This window comes from Micromys minutus, assembly GCF_963924665.1.
Source record: "Micromys minutus genome assembly, chromosome: 16".
Lineage (NCBI taxonomy): Eukaryota > Metazoa > Chordata > Mammalia > Rodentia > Muridae > Micromys > Micromys minutus.
Window position 1 is genome coordinate 43606601 of NC_137985.1, and position 22080 is coordinate 43628680.

Consider the following 22080-nt stretch of genomic DNA (forward strand, 5'->3'; position numbering starts at 1 on the left):
TCTCTTTGGAAGCCTCCTGCTGTGACAATCACTCCCATGGAATCTGCTGCATTTGAAAGTGCTCTTGGCTGATGTCTGCACAGGCTCTGATGGTTTGGCCTTTCTGTTTCTGACCATCCAATTCTCTGAGCTCACTTGTGCTCTTGAGACATCCAGCGCAATCTTTCAGTCTCAGAAGCGACGGTCTCGATTGAATTAGGTTTGGTTCTCCCATCACTAATTAGATGGTGCAGCAGGCCTGCCTCGGGGCATAGAGACATTGATTCAGCTTCCGTAATAAGTCTAATGAAGTGCTTTCACCATGTTCCAGGATGCCAACACACTAAAAATGGCCCTGAAATGTAAAGCTTAGGAAATATGGGAACTGGACAATCAACTTACTGACATAGAAAACAAGAACATTCATACTTTGAAAGATCTGCTTACATGTCCTCAACTCTGGGATGGAAATGGACCTTGACAGGGCAGGTGATTATCCATCAGACTCTGCAGCAGACTGGAGCGGAATTACCCCAGGAGTCTGAGTTTTCCTATACATCTAAGTCCTTACAGTGCTGCCGTTGCTTCCTAGTACTCACAACATCCTCACAACTTTCATGGTCCTTATTACTATGAAATACGGCTTTTATCCATCATTGAATATCACTCACTTGATGAATTTTGTCTCCATGCCAAAAGCAAACCAAAACAAGAACAAAACAACCTCCCCAAAAACCAAAAAACCATCTGTTGTAGGTGACAAGCAGACAGAGAGGAACGAAAGAAAATTAATGGAGTGCTGTAAAGTTCTCCACATAAACTTGTATTTTATATGGCACTATATATTTTGCGGGGCGTTTTCATACCTCAGTTCAGGGACCTGGAACAATAGGGCAAAGGAAATCTATTAGGGGAAGATGAGGTGCAGATTCAGAGCGTCTCAGAGTTGAAAGGCATCTAAATCTCATCAGCTCTTTCATCTTCCATGCAGGGAACTTTTTCTGCTTTCCCAACTGGTCATTTTCCAGTTCCTACTTAAATGCATTGAATGCAGGGATGTGTCTAAGGCCACGAGGTGGCTTCACTGGACTGGACCTCCTTTGTCATTCTTAGTTCTGATCTTCCTCTTGCTACTCCCTCCATTGATCCATTGGTCCAGTGATAGGGATTTCAGTGTTTTTGGTAAGGAGGGCAGCTACTCCGAGTTAAAGGATGGGGGTGGGGGTAATATGCTTCCACTGTGCAAATCTCCTTCATGCTAAGTAGTTCAGTTCCTTCACTAAGCAAGGATCATGCTGGGTCTTTGATCCTTCCAACTGGGGCTTAAAACCAGCATTAGTTTCCTGCTACAGTTTTCTATTGTGCTTCCAATATCGGCACAACCTTGGAGTTGGCTGTACATGCTGCCTGATAACCCTCTGGTATATATGAATGATAAGGGTTGAAATGCTCTGCTCTATTCTGTGGGATGACGTCTTAAAATAAGGCCATGAAAATTACAAAAATCTTGCCAGTGTGTTCCCAGGATCCGGTGCTATTGCTTAGCTTGCTCTGTGAATTCTGTGTTGAGTACTTGTGTTTGCACCTCCCCGTGTTGCTTGGTTTTATTCATTTATGCTTCGGCCAAGATGCCTTGCTGTGGGATTGGGAAGAAGGATAAGACTGAGAAGTTCTCACATGAACTATTAATGCTCCGTTTTGCTGCTTCTCGTTTGTGTTCTTTCTGTCCCACATGAGAACCAGCCGGTATCATTGTTGAACATTGTCCTGCTAGGTGGAGCCACCTGTCTCAGTCAGGGTTTCTATTCCTGCACAAACATCATGACCAAGAAGCAAGCTGGGGAGGAAAGGGTTTATTCAGCTTACACTTCCACATTGCTGTTCATCACCAAAGGAAGTCAGGACTGGAACTCAAGCAGGTTAGGAAGCAGGAGCTGATACAGAGGCCATGGAGGGATGTTACTTACTGACTTGCTTCCCCTGGCTTGCTCAGCCTGCTTTCTTATAGAACCCAGTTCTACCAGCTCAGGGATGGCTCCACCCACAATGGGCTGGGCCCTCCCCTCTTGATCACTAGTTGAGAAAATGCCTTACAGCTGGATCTCATGGAGGCATTTCCTCAACTGAGGCTCCTTTCTCTGTGATAACTCCAGCTTGTGTCAAGTTGACACAAAACCAGCAAGTACACCCCCCTTCTTATCTTTGGGATAATTTTGAGTCTGTATTTTGGCTTCTATTGTTCATCATATCTTTCGACTTGCATCCTCTCAAGGATGTTTCCATTTAAGACACTGGTAATAGTTCCAATAAAGCAGAGTTTGGGGTATAATTTGATAATGTATTCTTAGATTTAAAGGACCCCCTTAATAACCCACCCCCCAGCTGTCCAAAAAGCCAAGATCCTAAAATGAGCTCAACATTCCAGGAAGCCCACTATTTGGGGACTGCAGAAGAAAAGCATCCGGCTGCCTCCCCAACTTGCAGAGATTCCATGCACCTGACCTCAAGCCTAGACACCTGGAGGCTGTGAAAAGAGACAACAGATGAAATAGTTTCTTCCAAAACAGCTTATCTAGTCAAAACACCTTACTTTCTCATTCTGTCCCCAACAAAATCCCTTTCTTCCCTGTCCTTAGCCACAAAACGCTCAGCTTGAAGCATGTAATCTGCCCTCTCTATCTCTGCTCATGGGGTTAGTGGGCCCTGGACCCTGATCCCAGCAGAGCTGGGTCTTGATGTGCCACCTTTAAGGTTAAAGTCTGCTCTCTCTGTCATTGTCATCCGAATTTTCATTCTTTCTTGCTACAAAGTTAATGCTTATGACTATAAACTCCCTTTGTGAAAGAACATCCAGTTTGAAAAGATTGTCTGGATAACAGCATTTACTGGAATCCATCTTGCTGTTACACTATGAATATAAATTAAAAAAAAATAAGGGGATCTTACCCTCCCAGTTTGTAAAATACGGTTCTGGGCATTGAACCCAGGGTTTTATATATGCTAGGAAGTAACTTTTATTGACCCAGTTGCTTCCATGGGCAGAACAATTTGTTTTGTTTCCCTAAATGACTTAATTTCTCAGAATCCTGTGTTATCCAGGCTGATGAGTTTGGACTCAATATGTAAATGTTTTGCATTTCTGCTTTTTCTGCCTTTACCTCTTAGTGCTGAGAGGACACTCATGTGCCTCCAAGCCTGTTGATGTTGTGCCAGAGATTGGACCCTGGTCTCTACTCACTGAGCCACACCCTCAGCCCACCTCGATGCCTTGGAGAGAAGCTCATGGTCCAAGATCACACAAGGACATCTCCTGCCAGGGCTTCACTCCCTCTGTTGGACCAATTAGGGGAGCGGCGTCCACGCCTGTGAGCCCGAGGCGAGAGTCTGCTTTGCCATCTAATTAGTGATGAAAGAACCACAGCTAATTCAATCCAGTCTGTCATTCTCTAGACTGAGGAATTAGCCCAGACGCTTGGAGACCGCAAGCTTTGTCTTGGCATTATGAGAAGGGACAGCTGATGCTGCAAGAATCTTATTCTGTCCTGAGGAGCTTGTTGAGTCCGAGCAGAACGAACACCTAAAATGTGCGTATGGGAAGGAGATAAACAAATTCATCAGATGCAAAACAGTAATATCTCAGATTGAGGACATACACAGTACTAAACAAGCAAACAGACATCCAAACAAAACCCAACAGCAGCAACACAGGCTTCTATGAATGAGTTGATACTTTAGAATTGATCTAATGCCCACTTATAAATCTATTTTATAAGTTCTAGAATGCCAGTTTACAGTCAAATTCAAGATCCAAAGCAAACATAAAAATTTTAAACTTCCGTATAAAGAAGCTGTGGATAGTACACCTTAAAAATGTGATCTATTAAAGTAATTGCATATCCTTCCAATGTTTTGTATGACCTTGCGTGTTCCACAGGCCCCTTTTTTCCAACTTACCACATTTACTTAATTTACTGACATAGTCTTGTCCTTTCCTTGAGTCCTAACATTCTGTGAAAAGATCAGTCAGTAAGTACTTATTAGATGACCTTTATGAAACAGGGTTTAAAATAAGCAAGCAAGCAAACAAACAAACAAACAAGAAACTTTCATGCTAGTTCAGAGAAACAAAATCAGAGATATATCAATGAATAAAATAATTTTGGTTACTAATACATGTCACAAAGAAAATGAAATGTGGTAGGTTGAAATTTGATCTCCATCTTTTATGCTGGATCAAAAAAAAAAAATAAAATAAAATCAAAAGACCTCAAAGTAAGACTGCAAAGTTTGAAACTACCAGAAACCCACAGTGGGGGTATGTTAAGATCTAGGCACAGGCTGTGGTTCTCTGAGCACGGAAATCATAGTAAGGACTGACAGGAAGTATGAGGAAAGAGAGATGCTCATGGTCAGAATCAGTGTGGTCATGCACATTACATACTCGCATACAAATGCCATAACATTATCCCTGGTTTTGTAGAGTTAAAGCAGTTTGAAGGCAAAACAACAAAATAAATATAAAAGGCCAAATAATAAAAAAGGAAGGAATAGTGAACACACGGGGCATGGGAGTGTGCATCTCCATATGGAGTCTAGTGAACACACGGGGCATGGGAGTGTGCATCTCCGTATGGAGTCTCAAGAAGTCATGCCTGTCAGTTCTGGGGGAAGCACCTGCCTTGCATAGGAAAGGGATTCTTTCATTCTGTTGTACCTATTCTTTTTCCATTCATGTGCATTTGTGTGTGTGTGTGTGTGTGTGTGTGTGTGTGTGTTTATGTCTGTTTGTCTGTCTGTCTCTCTTCTCTCTCTCTCTTTCTGTATGTGTGTGTGCATGTGCATTTGTGTGAGTATGCTTTTGTGTGTGTGTGTGTCTCTCTTCTCTTCTCCCTCCCCCCCTCTGTATGTGTGTGTGTGTGCGTGTGCATTTGTATGAGTATGCTTTTGTGTGTGTGTGTGTGTGTGTGTGTGAGAGAGAGAGAGAGAGAGAGAGAGACATGTATGCAATACCAGAAGAGGTCATTGGCATCCTTGGAGCTGGAGCAGAGATGATTGTGGATTGAATTACTGATCTAAGGTCTCCTTTAGAACTCTTACTTCTAGCTGGGGAAGCAGCTCCATGGGTAAAACTCTTGCTAAGTAGGCAAGAGGACTCATTCCCCACACCGGTATAAAACAGTCAGGCATGCACAAGGGTGCTTGTATCCAGCAGAGGCATGCAGATCCTGTGGGCTTGGTGGCCAGAGAGCCTTGTTGAAACTGTGAGCTTCAAGTTCAACAAGAAAATCTGTCCCCCAAAATAAGGTGGGCAGACAGCACTAGAGAGAAACACAGGGGTTCTCCTTTAGTCTCCGTGCTTATGTATAGATCTAGGCAATTCACACACATAAACATGCACACACACACACACACACACACACACACACACACACACATGCCTGTCAGATAAGTGAACCCAAACTTGGCCCTCTAATCCAGTAGTTCTCAACCTTCCTTAAATGGCCCTTTAACACAGTTCCTCATGTTGTGGTCATTCCCCAACCATAAAATTCTTTTCGTTGCTACTTTATGACTGTAATTTTGCATCTGCTGTGAATCATAATGTCAATATCTGAAATGCTGAATATCTGGTATGTGATCTCCAAAGGGGTTGCAACCTGCAGGTTGAGAACCATTGTTCTAATTGAACCCCAGGAGCTTTTACTATGTGCTCTCAGAAGTCTGCATGCTTCCTTCTTTCTCCCAGAGCTTACAATGCTAGCTTGTCATTTACTGATTGTTAACATCTCTTGACAGCCAGCCCTCTGAAGGCAGAGACAGAATTGTTCAGCTCACACCCTCAGTATCTTTTGTGATGCTGCTATACACTTGGCCCTTGCCCTAGTGGCAAGGTAGTAAATTCTTAAGTACTCTCAGATTAAAGTCTATGTTTCATGTTGGCTGAGTTGGAATCCAGATATTTTAAACACATATTTCCTGATGGTATCAACTACCAAAACTGATGTCTTGTGACTATGTTTTTGCTGTATTGGAAGTCATGTTACATTTTTCAACTTAAATGTAATTCAATTCCATTTAAAATTGCTTTGGGCAACTAACTGCTCTTATGGACAATATTAAATTTAGGTACCATTGTAGAACAAAACCTTCATATTTTCCATTTACTCCGAGTAGATATTTTGCTCTATTTTTGCCAATAAAGACTCAATAAAAAAATCACATTATGGAAACCCCTGAAGTTTATTTAATGTTTATTTCATATTAATGTTTTATTTTCTCTATCATTTGGTGTATTTATTCTCCAAGGAGCCCCATCAGACGTTTAATTATCCACGATTTTCTAGAAAAATCAACCAGTTTAAAAAGGAAATTTTAAGCCTGGTGTACAACTGAGAAATATGACAGACATATTTCAATGCTATGGTTTGGGCAGGGAAAGAGAGCCCCCTTGTTTTTCCCTGAAATGATCTTCTGGCCAAGGAAGAAGCTGTTTAATAAAGTTTCACACACACACTCATTCTTGTAAAAATGTATATGTTCTTAGGAAGAATTAGATATTAAGCCTTATTCACACTAGAATTTAACTGGATGGTACAGATAATGTTTCACTCAAGAAAAAAGTGCATAGCTTGTAAACCTCAGGAGGATAGAGGTCGGGATTGAGAAGAAAAACTGCAGAGCTAAGTAGAACACGTGACAGAGAAAGCTGGGACCATGACCCCACCCATTTTACAGTGTCCTTAGGTGGTTGATCTCCCCAGCCAGGGGCCTCAGGCTCAGGACAAGATGCTTTGTCCTGGTCCCATCCTTGACAGTTTTCAGATCTTGCCTTTCCAGATACTTAATAATCTCCTGACTGTGCAGAATAAACTGCAGGGAAATAAATCCCCTTTTCTATTTCAGAATTCAGAGCGAGATTCTTCTGCCTCTTGATTTCCAATATGCCATTCACTCTGGCTTGTCATTCATTAGTCATAGGCAAAATGATTTTAAATATTCAATCTTTGTGCTTTGCCCAACTGTGTATTTACATACGTCTTCATAAGAATTGGCAAGGGTAATTTTACATTTATCTATTCAAGCTCTGGCCAGTGTTGGGTTTAGCATTGAATTACTCAAGGGAAATTTTTATCTGAAAGCCAGATTAGGATTCCAAATAGTATCTGTTTGTCAAATACTAAATAATTCAGGTGATTCGAGCCAGTTCTCAGTGCAGATGCTGGGGTGGTAAACAGCACACAAAAGAGAGGTGGCTATGTTCTGGGTGGGGGAGGGGGAAGAATAGGAAGTCAATATGAGGCTGCAAGTGGTTAAGGAAAAAAAAGCAAATGATGTGTTGGACTTGGTCACTCCAATTTCTATGGAAAAGTCGATTGGGAGTGATGACTATGGTGAGGTGAGAAGGGAATCATGGGAATTTACAATATTTAAATCCTGAGCACTGGACTAAGTCCTTTACAAGCATGATCTTCTTGAGTCTTTGAGGATTCCTTAGGAAGCAGGTCCCTTATAAACCCTGCTGCGCAAATAAACTTGCTGCTGAGAAAGGTCAAGGAGCCTGCCCGTTCAGAGAACTGGAAAGGCACATCATTTGATCTGGAGGGTGCTGGGTATTTGCTATGTGACTTCAGAGCTAAAATTCATACTATTTTGTGTGAAGACAGGAATCAAGATAGGGACAGGGGCCAGACACTGATTCGGCTTGTCACCACTACCCACAAGTTTGTCTTTTTGATGATACTGCATGGGAAACATACAGTGCACGCTCCGTTTTCTTTCGTTTAGCGTTATCATTTGGAGGCTGCCCTGTGTTGTGAATACCAATAGTTCAGTGGGCCATGGAGATGGCTCAGTGGCTACCACCAAGCCAGATGACCTGCGTTTGATCTCTCGGACCCACTACAAGTGGTCCTCTGACTTACACACACACACACACACACGCACACACACACACACACACACACACTGTGGAAGGCTCTCCCCGAACCCCATGTGCACACAAAACTAAGACAAAATGCCAATGGTTTGTTCTTTTTTATTGTTAAGGAGTTTCCGTGCATGTCGGCATCTGTCTTGTCTTGTGCACCGCCTGTGCGCTGCACTGGGCGGATCCATGTTGCTCCTCTGCGCTGCCTGCTGCGCTGCCTGGCGCCTCAGGGTCAGCATTAACCCCGAAGTCCTTTCCTAACATTTCCAGTGGACCAGTTCCTGTGCTATTTCACTGTGACTTTTCTCAGTAAGTTTGTAATGTTAAAAATCATAAATGAGATTTATATTTTTAAATCATGTGTCCGAGAATGGGTGTGTGCACACGCGTCCGGTTGCCCTCAGATCTAGAGTTGTAGGCAGCTGTGACCATCCAAGGAGGGTGCTGGGAACTGAACTCCTGCCTTCTGTAAAAGGAGTGTGTGCTCTTAACCATGGAGACATCTCTGGGATGTTTGAAAGGGGAGGGGGAAACTACTAAAGTTTTGAATATGATTGTGTGGAATCACAGTTTTGTGGAAGACCTCAGCATGTGTCTGCATTTACTTAGGATTTCTTTACTTTGGGCGATGTGTTGTAACTTTCTGAACGTTTTTAATGTCTGCTGTACTTTTGATCAAATGTATTATTTGGAATTTCCTACTTTGACACCATTAAATTCTTTGTTTCTAGTCACTTGTTTCTACGCTTAGTAGTTTCTTTATAGACTACATTGGACTTCTCACACAGACTAATATATTCTGTGTGAATATAGTGTTAAAATGGCTCTTGTTTTTAAATTTAAATTCTTCTTTTTTCTCCCTTCTTCATTCTTTCCACCCTCTCCCACTTCCCTTGCTTTCCATTTTTCTCTTTCTCTATCTCTCCCCCCCCCCTTTTTTTTGTGTGGCCCATTCCCTCTCTTCCCTTTCTTTTCTTCTTTTCTCTTTGTCTGAGATATGGCGTTTTGTTTTTAAATGAGACACCACTGGCCTCGAACTTGTGGCAACCCTCCTCCTGCAACCCTCTTCCCACAATGCTAGGATGCACTGCCTTGCCTACGTTTTATTTTATTTTGACCTTACTGTGTTAGTTATAACCTCCGGTACGTTGGTAAGTAAGAGTCAGGTGTGTGCTTTCTTCTAACTAGTGGCTTGCTCCCGGAGGCTTAGCTATTTCTTCCACAGGCATGTGGCGACTGGTGACCTCCAGAGACACAGTTGCTCTCTGGTGGGACTTCATTCTGCTGCTGTGTGTGCCTCAAAGGCTCTTCTAGATTCTCCAGAGACTTCTGCCTTGCATTGCTACTTACAACCATTCATAAGGCAGTAAGCTGGATGATCATAGGGGGTCACTCATCTTTCTAGTCTCTCAAGAGATTACTGACTTTTATTGCCTGAGGGGCTATGCCTTACCTGGGTTCTATATACTTTATCTTATTTCTGGTGTTTTGCAGAAGAAGGGGAAATCTTCTTCCTGCTAATTTGTAAGTAGTCACTTGACCTCAGTTAGTAAGACAGAGACCTACAATAAAAAGTCTCAATTGCACCTTCCACATTCCCAGACTTTTTTTTTCTTTAAAAATTATTTATTCTAAGCACCTTGAGCTAATATTTGGGGGTAATACACCCATATTTTTTTTACTCTTATTTATCTATTGGTTCTTCTTTCTTTTTATTTTTCTCCTAACCTTGGCTTCCTGGTCTCTATTCTGCCCCTGACATCTTTTTTTGATCTTCATCCTCCAACTTCCATTTTAAGTAGGTCATCATTTGGGGTTAGATATTAACTCTTTTACATTAATATTGCTATGTAAGTTCTGTTTATAGTCAAGGCATAGAAGGCAAGAAAATTATTATTTTTTCTTAGAGTTTTAAAGTTCAGCCTGCTAATCAGGCTGGGAATAAAACTCACTGTTAGAGTGTCTGTTGGCATTTGTGGTAACTTGAAAGAGATATGTCCCCCATAAGTGTGGTACTTGGACACTTTGGTCCTTGGTCACTGGTGCTGTTTGGAGAGGTTGTGGGACCTTTAAGGGGTCGTGTGGAAAGAAGATTACCACTAGGGAAGGTTTTCACAATTTAAAGCCTCAGCCCACTTCCGGTTCTCTCTCAGCTTTCTGTTTAGATCATAGCTGACCATGTGTTCATTGGTTTGCTGCTCAGCCCCTAGCTGCCACGTCTCCACTACTAGAGACCCCCCTCCCCAATCTGGAACTGTAAGCCTCGATAAACCATTTTTCATAAATTGCTTTTGGTCATTGTATATTATCCTAGCAACAGAAAGGTAACTAATGAAGATATTTGTTAGGCTCTAATCCCTGGGCTTCAAGCACACAAACCAACAGCAATGGGCATGAGGTCCCCTATAAAGCTTTCTAAGAGCATGTGCTTTGTGTTTCTAGTTTAGACCTACTAAACTTTAATGTCTCAGCTGTAACCTTAGAGGACATGTTTTTTTAAATGAGGATTTCTGTGGTTCTGTAATGGTTGCTCTAAGCACATCGTATTTAAGCAGCAGTATTTAGATGCCTCGGCCATAGAAACCTTCTTATCATTGTCCTGTCAGATGGCACTAGAGATCTGCTGATCTGATTTCTCTCTGACATTACATATCAGCCGCTATTGCTGTAATCCCATCGACCCACCTGGACCAAGGCACCGAGCTAAGCACCGGTAGCAATGGCACTATAACTGGACCTGAACTGAAGACCTAGTGTTTGTGTTCCTAGGGTCCCCGAACCAAAACGAGAGTCAACAAATCCTTTTGAGAAGTCCATTGCATCTAAGTGACTCAATAGACTGGGCGCCTTTGTTTTTTACAGTGGCATTCGTTTAGGAAATGTTTGTTTTGAGCTAAGGGCAGACTTGAAGGAGATATTCACATCCTCACAGTGACACTTTCCGCCTGTAGCCTGATCAAATTTATACCACACCAGGGGATGGTCAAAGTATGCAAATGATCAGGAGTCACCATATTTAATCGTCCACTGGGAACCAGGGTATTAGAAAACGAGTTCATCCTCTGCCCTTCAATAGCTAAGAGCTATTTTAGGCAATAGATACTAAATTAGAAATACTGAAACTCCAGGTCCTTCCTGGAAGATGCTTTAAAGTTTCCCAATAATCATCATAAGGGCTAATGCCTGATGCATTATTCACAATGTGCATGTACATACTGGGGACCTTAAAACAGTGAATTTAGGTTTAATGACCAGGCAGGCGCCAGTAAGTGTGACAGAGTCTCTGAACAGCTGGGCCACATATTTTGGCTTTACCTTACAGATTTAAGAGTGAACATGTTTGTCTAATAATCTGCCCTAGCCATGAAGTGACTCCAGGTCTATGTATTTTCTTCCTTGTAGAAGACACCACACTTGGTCAGTGGAAACAGTTCCAAGCATTTGATTTCTTGCAATACCATAACACCTTGTGTATTGCATTGGTTACACTCTTTTCAAGACCATCTGGGAGCTGAACTTGAGACATTTGCCTTCTAGAAGCATCAGGAACTTTAAAGAATGGTGAAATTCTGAGTTCTATAGAGCAGAGTCAACTGGATATTACTTATTAATACATATATCCATTTATTTACCCATTTATTCAACAACTAATTACTGTCCCTTCCATACAATAGATGCTTTGCACTGAGAAGCACTCCAGTGAGAAAGGATACAGCAGCAGGAAAATGGACAACAGGAAAACTGGGTAGAGGAAGTGGGGCAGGGTGTATGTTATGATAACCAAGAAGTCCTTTGGTGGGGCATCCTTACAGTAGACATCTGAATGGTGTGAGGATGTCTTTAACAAGAACACGGCATGGAGGGGGGGTGCAAATGTCCTGGTGGCTGAAGCCTGATAGAATGGATGAGAAATGGCCAAGAGGACAGGAGAATAAAGGGCGTGGGAGATGGGATCAGAGAGACAGGAAGTGGGCCTGGCCTTGCCGTAGAACACAATTCAAGTTTCATTTAGGAACCGGAAGGAAATCTATGGGAGGCCTCAAGTAGAAGAATAGCATAGCTGACTGAGGCCCCAGAGGACTGCTGTGCCCTTGGAGTGGAGATTTGGAGCAGCCAAGGAACAGAGGCGGCCCAGTGGAAGAGCAGAGGTGGGAATTTGTCATTCCCGGTGTCCTTATGGCATTATGGGAACTATAATAATAAAACAGGAACAACAGATTTTCAAAGACAGGTTATATGTTATGGATTTACAGCCACAGCAGTCACAGCCTCACAAAAACCTCTGCATTGCTATAATTCAGTTGTGTAAGTAAGTACCGAAGGAAAATAGACCACGTTCTAAAAAATTCCTTGTCCATCTCTAAGAAATAGGAAGACAAACATAATGAAATCCTCCACTTCTTCTGCGCTCTGGGCATAAATTGTCTTTTCCAGCGTGTGTAGGAGAATGTTCCTTGCGAGGCAGAGGGATGGTAGGTAGAATTCCAAGATTTGATTTTATAAGAGATCTTCAGGGAAAATTTTTGGAAGGAAGAAGATGATTCTGCTGAAAATGCCAAGAATCATTATTTTTTCAAACGTTAAGTTTTATGAAAACGTAAACACCTGATTCAGAATGCAGATTGTGGACCTCAGTACTCAGAGGTATGGAGTCATAAATTTAGAGTGAGGCTCAAGAATCCCTATTTTAAGCTGATGTACAGAAGTGAATGTTCTACACATGCCTCACATTGGCAGCCTGTAAGACGTTTTTAAAAACTAGGTATTTGCTAAAGGCTTGCGGTGAAACTGACGTGGTCTTGCTCTCAGCATGGTTGGGTCTGCTAAAGCTTCGTGCTTCTGGAGACTGTTCCCTTCTCTCCTGGCTCACATCATTCCTGAGGACAGCATGATCATCTTGCTCCTGTGCTATCTTCCCATCTCTAGCCACTGTGGACTGATCAAGAGGCGAGGATTTAGCGCCAGCATGGCTGATCTAAAGTGTTCCCTAAGACTAAGGTTTGAGCCTCTTGGTTGAGACTCTAAGATATAAAATGTGAGGTTTTATTTCTTTTTTCTTTTTTTAATTTTTTGAGAGTAAATGGGAATAGCCTTCTCATTGGCAATAGCTAAGAATGACGGGTCCCCACAGAGGAATGCTGGGGCACCAAGAAAGGGTCCATACAGTACTTGTGTTCTGGTTTCATTATTCCTGAGACTCAGTTACATCTCTACCCCGTGACTCAGCATGTGCACCTATGCACCTATCTGCAATGGCTGCGTAACAAATTACTCCAGAGATTTTTTTTTTTAAATATAGTATGGTTGACTATACTTAATAATAATTTTTTTATATATTTCAAAATTGCTAAGTGATTAGATCCTAAACACCTTCAGATTATGGGACAGTTGGGGTGGTAGGAGTAGGAGTAGTTTAATAAAAAATGACTATGAATAAGTCATATGAAATCCTTGTAATCTGTAAACTAATCCAAAGAATGCTATCAAGGAACATGATAGATCAGACATTAAGTTCCTAACACAGTTTACAGACCCACCTTATTATACGGCACTCCTTTATGACTCTCTACTTCCTCTCTGGTAAGCCTCCAACACAATTTCCTACTGCCATAATATTTGCACATGGGCAGACAACCACAGGCTTAAGGCACAAGTCAACAGAAACCCTTCCAGTTATTTGTCTGGTATTTTGGTCGCAGCAGTACAAGCACACATGGGAATTCTCATTTTTCACTGAACAAATAAACAAACCTTAATTAATCTGCAGAAACTACCCAGGGACATGATGCAGTTACTCTCAAACTCAAGACAGAAAAGTGCTTCTCACAGATCACTTCTCAGATGTCTCAAGTCACGTGTTTTGGCTTTGATATGATACATGGATGAGCTAAATACATCTAAGAAGCTGTGCACTTGGAGATGACTCACAGATATTAATGCTGTGCCATGAAGATATAGGAAGAAGAATTGATTTGGTTGCGCTAGCATGAAGATGAGGGTATACTCTCACAGTCCTATAGAGGTGATTGGGTTTCTCCTTCCTGTATTGCAGAGTATTTGTAAGGATCAAATGAGACCTTAAGTTAGAAGGCTGTCTTCAAGGAAAGCTTCGGAGTCAGGAAATGTGAAATCGAATCTGGCTTTGCTTCCTTTTAGATGTGTGATTATGGGATTTTAATTAAACTTGCTGGTCAAAGAGAACTTTTTTTGTTTTTGTGTGGGTACAGAATCATTGCCCAGTTCACGGGTTTCCTGCAAGAATAAAATTGGTTATTGTGTGTTGTACAGCTAGTTGGCCTTTGAGCCACACCAGAAGGTGAATGCAGCTGGGTTTCAAGGATACTCTAAGAAAGGAGAATGAAGGAAAGCAGAATATTTATCTTACATGCTAGTGTTTTCTCATCTAATCTCTGGGTTTTCATGGGGTACCACAGAACCCCGTTGGAGGCAGAGGGATGAAAATAGGAGAAAAGTATTGTAATAATATTAGAACTGTATTAGCTCATTTGCAATCACTTGATAGATGTGCCAGGTTGTCTTATAATTTTTCTGCTATCCTGAAATGCTTCATGTGAAGTGTGGCCCTGAGTAGGGTCCTTAAGCAGTTGCATGAATAACTCTTAGAACAGCTGTGAATGTATAACTTCCTTACAGACCATGCTCTTAAGAAATGCTTTAGTCACGAGGGATGCATCAGGACTCAATTCCTCTACATCTTTCTTTTATCATATCTCCAATAAATAAAGCCTCAGGTGGTTTTATATTCAACAGATGCTGAAATCAGGGAATTAGATCATAGAATACTACTGGGATCTAGATTACTGAACCAGGGAATTTGGGGGGATTACTTATAGGAGTATGGGTGACTCAAATATAGTTGTGGGTGATTACTCACAAAAGTTGCATTGTGGATGTTTCCTGCATCACTTGTAGGCTGATCAGAGAGCTTCCTCTCTCCAGCCAATATCACTGCTTATATATTCTTGGGGAGGAAGCTTATGAGTCTTGTAAGTTTCAGGAGGTCCTTGATCTTTTTAGGTTTCATTTGCTTTCTTAGCTGTACCCAGGATTTCTCTAGGAAGAAATGCTTCAGCTGGAAGGAAACAGCCTCATAACACAATTGCATGGCTTTGAATGATTGATATGTCCCATGTTTATATTTTCCTATCAGCCTCCTGTTTTGTGTCAAGATTCTAGGATAAAAATATGTGTCGTTCTTACTTCGACTTAATTTTGCAGGTAAGTCAGTGGGCCCTGTGTTCCCAGTGACAGCTAAAGTTGCTCTGGCTATGAGTTATGAACACTTTTGTGTGCAGCAGCATATATAGACCTCCCTTGAAAGATGATGTGTCTGTCAGTCAGGTCTTTGACAAAAATCTGGAGAGCAGTCAATCATGGTTAAGTCTCTGGTAATGATGGGAACTTTGGGGTTCTGTTTGGCTGCCAGGAAGAAAACCCTCATTTGCTGGTTATTTTCATCTCACTAGGATTTTGGGAGGATAAAACATGTCATCTCTACAGAGGACAGTTTTCTTCTTGTTTGCCAAGGCAAAACAGTAAAAATCTAGTTAATCCATGAAATACATGGAGCTATTTAGGTGTTTGGAAATGAAGAATATAATATCCTTTGAATATTAGGCTCGAGATGTTCATGCATGATAAATGGAATCAGCCTTCTGAAGGAGAAATCAGCAAAGGTGCAAAGAATCCAGGGTTATACATTAATAAGTAGAATTCCATTGGAAGGTGTTACATCTTATTCAGAGAAGGATTGTGAAAAGATACACACACACACACACACACACACACACACACATACACATACATTCATATATATTCTGCCTAGTTGGTTAGTGGATCTATTTTCAATGAGGCAACAAACTATAGAGTCACAAAACTATTGATAAGTAACATTTTAGGAGATTTTTTTTTTTTGCCAGAAAAAATGACTTTTGTTTTGGTAATTATTTGTGTCACATGCAATGATTAAGATTTAAATGATATTAAAAATGAATGAAGTTATAATTATTTTTAGCATAAGTCAGGGCTAAAATACAGTAAATTAGAAACTTTTAAAAATACAAATTATGTTCCTAAAAAGAGTTCATAAAATTAAATGATATGATAAGATTTTTAACTATGCAAAATGCATGTTTACATTTAGCTAGTTCCCTGGAGACCTGTGTACTTCTGATGCAGGATGTGTTATGGGGAGATGAGAATTTCAATGAAGAATCAGACTTGGTATATTTTCGATTGAGTCTCTGGAGTCCAATGAGCTTATTGATATCTTACCCAGTAGGAGGCATTGTACTTGAAAATCAGAACACATTCAAAAGAGAGTTAAGCCCATCTTTTGAAATGAGGCTGGAAGAATCATCCACTCTGGAATTTCAACATGTCTTTTATAGTTGGACAAACAACACAGTGGATAAAACTAGGAGTATGGAGTCTTCAGATTCACTTCCCAGAGCTATGAGGAAAGAGTCTTTTATGCATTAATGGAAACCAGTATTAACTATTATAAAGAAAAGTATAAATATGCATTTAAAAGTCTTAAAAGTAAATATATGCACTAATAATGAACTTCTCAAGTTTTAGGCTTGTCCTTAAGATGTGTCATGCTTTTTCATAAAAGAAGTCACATGAATTTCAAGATGCGTTCTTCTATATCTAACTTGAGATGCAAAACCAAACTAAACGTGTAGTAGTTTTTCTGGGGGGAGCGGGGGGCAGGACGTGTGTGTGTGTGTGTGTGTGTGTGTGTGTGTGTGTGTGTGGCCACATATCCAAGGGTGCCCAGGGTGGCCATTAGAGGGCATCAGATTCTGTAGATTTAGAGTTACAGATGGTTGTGAGCTGCCTAATGTGGGTGCTGAGAATCAAACTGGGGCCATTTAGAAGAGCAGCTAGTACTCTTGCTAGTTGAGCCATTTCTCTTCTTTGCTCAATATAATATATTATCGAAGACAGGATTTATTTAATTATTTTGACTAAAAGCAACTGATTGATTAAGCCAATGCCACATTTGTCTCAAGGACAAAACATTATAAATAGTATGGGGATTTACTCATTTTCCCTACTTGCTTAAGCAGCAAACTGGAGGCTTGTAAATTTGGATTTAACAGGCAATATTAATATTGATACTCAGCCTTCAGTTGATTATTCAGTTGACTTTTAAGAGAATTGCCACTCGTATTTCTCTTGGTTTTCTTGGGCAGCGTGGAGATTGCCTATTCTTGCTAAACATAGGCCATTATCATTTCACACATTTTACACCCTAGGTAGTGAATTATCGACACATGACTTTGGTTGGTTTGTTGTAAATATCCCATCAAGATACTTTTCTACTGAACTCAGATCTGACCTTCAACTGTTCCCTGATGTAACATTTGAATCTGTCACTATCAACTGGCTATCATTTCTATGTCAGATCAAACATAGCTACAATTTCAACAAAGCACAAAGTATCTTTGCATTTTTATTTAAGACATGTTCCCTCGGATATTTAATTATTTATCATATAATTGTGAGCAGATGGCAGCCTACAAATTATCCATTTATTTTGTGTGAGAGGTGGTAAGATCTTGCAAATATCCTCTCCTGAGACAATCCAGGGCTAGACACCTTCCTTTTTTTTCGGTTTTCTAAATGATTTCTTGCAAAATGCCAATGTGGTGTATACTAGCTGGTTTTGTGTCAACTTTACACAAGCTGGAGTCATCGCAGAGAAAGGAGCCTCAGTTGAGGAAATGCCTCCATGAGATCCAGCTGTAAGGAAATTTCTCAACTAGTGATTAGGGGGGAGGGCCCAGCCCATTGTGGGTGGTGCCATCCCTGGGCTGCTAGACCTGGGTTCTATAAGAAAGTAAGCTGAGCAAGCCAGGGGAAGCAAGCCAGTAAGTAACATCCCTCCATGGCCTCTGCATCAGCTCCTGCTTCCTGACCTGCTTGAGTTCCAGTCCTGATTTCCTCTGGTAATGAACAGCAATGTGGAAGTGTAAGCTGAACAAAGCCTTTCCTCCCCAACTTGGTTCTTGGTCATGATGTTTGTGTAGGAATAGAAATTCTGACTAAGACATGGTGCTTACTTGTTAAACTAGAATAAGCCAAAGCAATTTGTAAAGAGATGCTAATTTGAAATCATTTTAGGGACTGCTGAAAATTCAACTTAAATTTAATAGCAAAGACACTAGCAAAAATGCTGTTTTTCCCTCCTGTCGAGAGAACAAAATCTGAACATTGCATCAATAATACTTTCAGGAGGGTCAGGGTGCTATAGAACTTTACTAGAGATTTTTTGAAAATTGATCATATATATACGTTTTATTTTTTCTTCCAAGTTTGAGATATGAAAACCAACCAACCAAACAACCAACCAAAAGTTTAAAACAAAAACTTTTGGTCAAGGCTGGCATTGATTTCATCTCTGATTGGTTTCTACACCAGAGAAACTATCAATTGGCAATAGAGTGAGGTCTATTTAAAATCCAGACAGCTTGTGTGCGTTTATTGGCACTGGTTGGTTGCAAGAGATTTAAAACTATTACTGACAAAGCAACATGTTAGAAATCAGTAATGGTAAACGTGCCTGGTCAGCTTCCATAAAAGGAAGAATGATAAATGCCATAATTTGGAGCAGATTGTATGAGGAATGCATGATAAAGTTCTGACCATGTTTCAATTTTCCCACCCCAGCCCCCACTTCTGTTGAGGGCCGAAGGCTGCGCCCTTACAAGATGGTGCTGGTTTCAGGTGTCATGAATCAGCTAAAGTGTGGTAAATAACCACTGGGCACATGTGCAAAGAGTGGTGCGAGCCAAGTCACAGCCCATCCCGGGGTGTAACGATCAGACCACTAGTGGGCAGCCAATCACACAGCGACTCGCCACCCTTGGGGGGTATAAATTAGGGTGCCTTCTCCTGCTCGGTGTCTTCCTCTTCAACATACAATAAAGGTTGTTTGCAGAAGAATCCTGTCGTTGCACACCTTTTCCTGCCGGCGGGACATGGGGCGCGCGACACACTTCCAATAATTGGTTATTGAAACATAGCATTGTATTCAGAAGGGTTCTACACCTGTAATGACCCCACTTCCAACTACTGAGCAGATGTTGCTCTAGAAATACAGAAAGTAGAGTGAGTGACAAGACCTTCAACTCCAATCAAAACCATGGGTTAACAAGGCCAATGCTTATAATACAATCTATATGTGGGTGCAAATATAAGAATCAGTGCAATTTTTCCATATTTTACTTACCTCTGGTACATTGTTGCTGGTATAATGCTTTGTATTAGAATGAGCTAGTGAGAAATCTTTACATTTAAGAAAATGTAACTTGCCAGATTTAGGTCTGTTCTTGTGTGTTAATTATCCAGCTACCTTATGTTTCTAGGAAAAGTCACAGTAAGCAACACCAGACTTTAAAGAGTACTGTTTAACTCAATAACTCATCAAAAAAAACAAATATAAGGCTCCTTTTACCATTGGAAAAGTTTTCTATATACAGTAAAGAAAATGACATGAAACCTTATTTAATGTTGTTAGTTCCTGAGTGTGTGTGTGGGGGATACACTCTTAATGTTATGTTTCACTGATGCTTTGAATGCCATCCTTTGGTTACAAGCTGCTGACTGAGCTATGGAGACACTGCTTTCCCTGCCTTTCTAATTCCGCTAATGTCACCATCTCAGACCCTGACTTCTGCAGCAGCTGACATGACTACAGCATACAGAACCCTCTGCAAGAGATGGCAGTGAGGAGGATGTATCAGAGACAGAGGTAGAAGCCACTGCTGAATAATTAGGGAGCTGAGTTGGAGGCAAAGGCTAATCTCAATTTTGGTGCCAGAATAGAATCTTACAGTATTGCACACGTGCACACACATGCGCACAAACATGCTTATACAAATATAAACCTCACAACTTGGCTCTCTGTAAGATGGCAAGACTGAAGCTGCCAGCTGTCACAGCCAGGGCTTGCATTGTGGGTTATTCCATTAATTTTACATGATGTACAACACCAAGTTCATCTGTGCACTGTTAAGTATTCTTGTAATTAAAACTCCATCACAGTCATCAGAATAAATGAATAGAGCTCATCCTTTGTTTTTAATCTTGTTTTTTTTTTATTGGTGTTCATTACACATTCATTAAAATACAACTTTGTAACCCACACTGAACATAGCTCAGCCTAGCTTGTGGTCCCCAATTTGCACTCGATGAAGCTGAATTCAAATATAAACGATAAGGGAAGGGAATCAAAACAAAACAAGCCCTGGGGTGTCTGATCCTTCACAAAGGCTTGAGGATTAGAGCAAACATTGTGTCTCACATTTATTCTCCATTTCCTGGTAGAGGTCTCCTGATTTTAATTAGAAATTGGAGGATGAAGATGGGAAATGGGCTTCTAAGCAAATGTCAGTCCCATGATGTAATCAGGTGGCAAAGGAGCAGAATGACTAAGTTTCCCAGTGTCCTGGGGACCGATGGACAATTGTAATAGGCAAAGAGATCCGAGGCTACCGACAAGCTTCTTGGCTGAGTCACGTCCATTATTAGACCATTGTGAAACACCATTGTTAAAATATAGTGAACTCTGCTCAAGGAGCCTTGTGATTCCCCCCTACCCCTAATTAGACTTATGTTTTCGAAGCATATTCTTTCACTCAAAGCTTGAGTTTTACCCCTGGAATTTACTCTGGGTGATATAATTATCACGAAACCATTTGGTCTTTTCTTCTTATACTCAATATTGTAGAAGACAGGAATACAAACAGTTTCACTGTCATTTCTGAAGGGTTATAGTCCAGAGAAGAGGAATCCGATGCCTTTATTGTCTTTCGTTAGCTAGACATTCTTGGCAAGAGTCTCCTTAGCCCCATAGTCCATCTTATACTTTCTCAAGAATATATTTTGTCATTTGCCTTAAGAAAAAAAAAACAAAAAACAAAAACAAAAAAACAAACCCAACAACAAAAGGAACAAAGCGGTCTTCCCAACTCCACAGAATAATTGCTCTATGTTCAGTTATTCCCCATCTCCATCAATTAAAAAATAAATAAAAAGAAAAGAAACCTGGCTCTCTAATTAATACCCTTGAGAAAAAAATTCAAATAAATTCCTTCCCCCTTTTAAAAATTCAATAGCTATGTTTATCATCCCACCGGGTGGCTATGGGGAATGTCACAGGTTGGGGTGGGTCATGTTGCTTTTTAGACCTAAGTCTTCTTGGGATGTCCTGCCTCAGCTTTATGTCCTCTGGCTTCCTGATAACCACAGGCTAAGCTTTGTCAGTTTCATGTATTAGCTTCTGCCGTCCACCTAAACGCTCTCCTTAGATAATCCCACTTCTACACAGTGAATATTCGGGGAGCTGTCCAGGTGATGTTACCCAGCTCTTATACAATGGCTGAGAAACTCCCAAGTTGGGGCACCTGATTTTCACGACGGGTGACAAGCATAGCAACTTTTTGTCATTGTCTTTACTAGACTGGAAAATGAATTAAGTTTGTTCTTTGCTTAGAAGGGGGCATTGCTTCCAGTTTTCCCCAGACTGCTTACTCTACAAATGCCCCAGGGAAGAGTCTGAGGTAAAAGGATGGTGCCTCTCAGAATGTGAAGCAAAGGGGGAGACCTACAGGGAAATTTCCTTGATGCTAAAAGTGTGCAGTCTCTGCCGGATGCTTCCTATTTCCCAGGGATAATCGATTCTTCCTCCATGTTCCCCATTTCATCTCCCATATTCCTGCTCTTCTGTCTCAGCATCCAGATGAGAACTAAGAGAGTCTCTGTAGATGGCTATGGAATGATTTGTAATAAGAAATGTTATCAGTGATGTGATTGGGAAGATTTCTTTTGAGGATATGATGAAAACCTCCTTTTTCAAAAAGAACGTGATAGGGAGACATGAGGCTTATTAAGAAAATAGACATTTGATGTGCACTATATCAAAAGCAGAGAGACTGTTGGCTCGGTGTTACTTTTCAAAGAAAAATATGTTCTCATCTCTGGAGTGTAACATTAAACACTACATTTAACCCCCAAGGCATTGAGAATTCTGGATAGAGATATGCTATTCCCTAGGTTCAAATCCATTCTGCTTAAAATGGAAATAGAGCACAAGTTCTTCTTCCTGTTTTACATTCTTCTTTAGAACTGTCAGAAAATTCTTC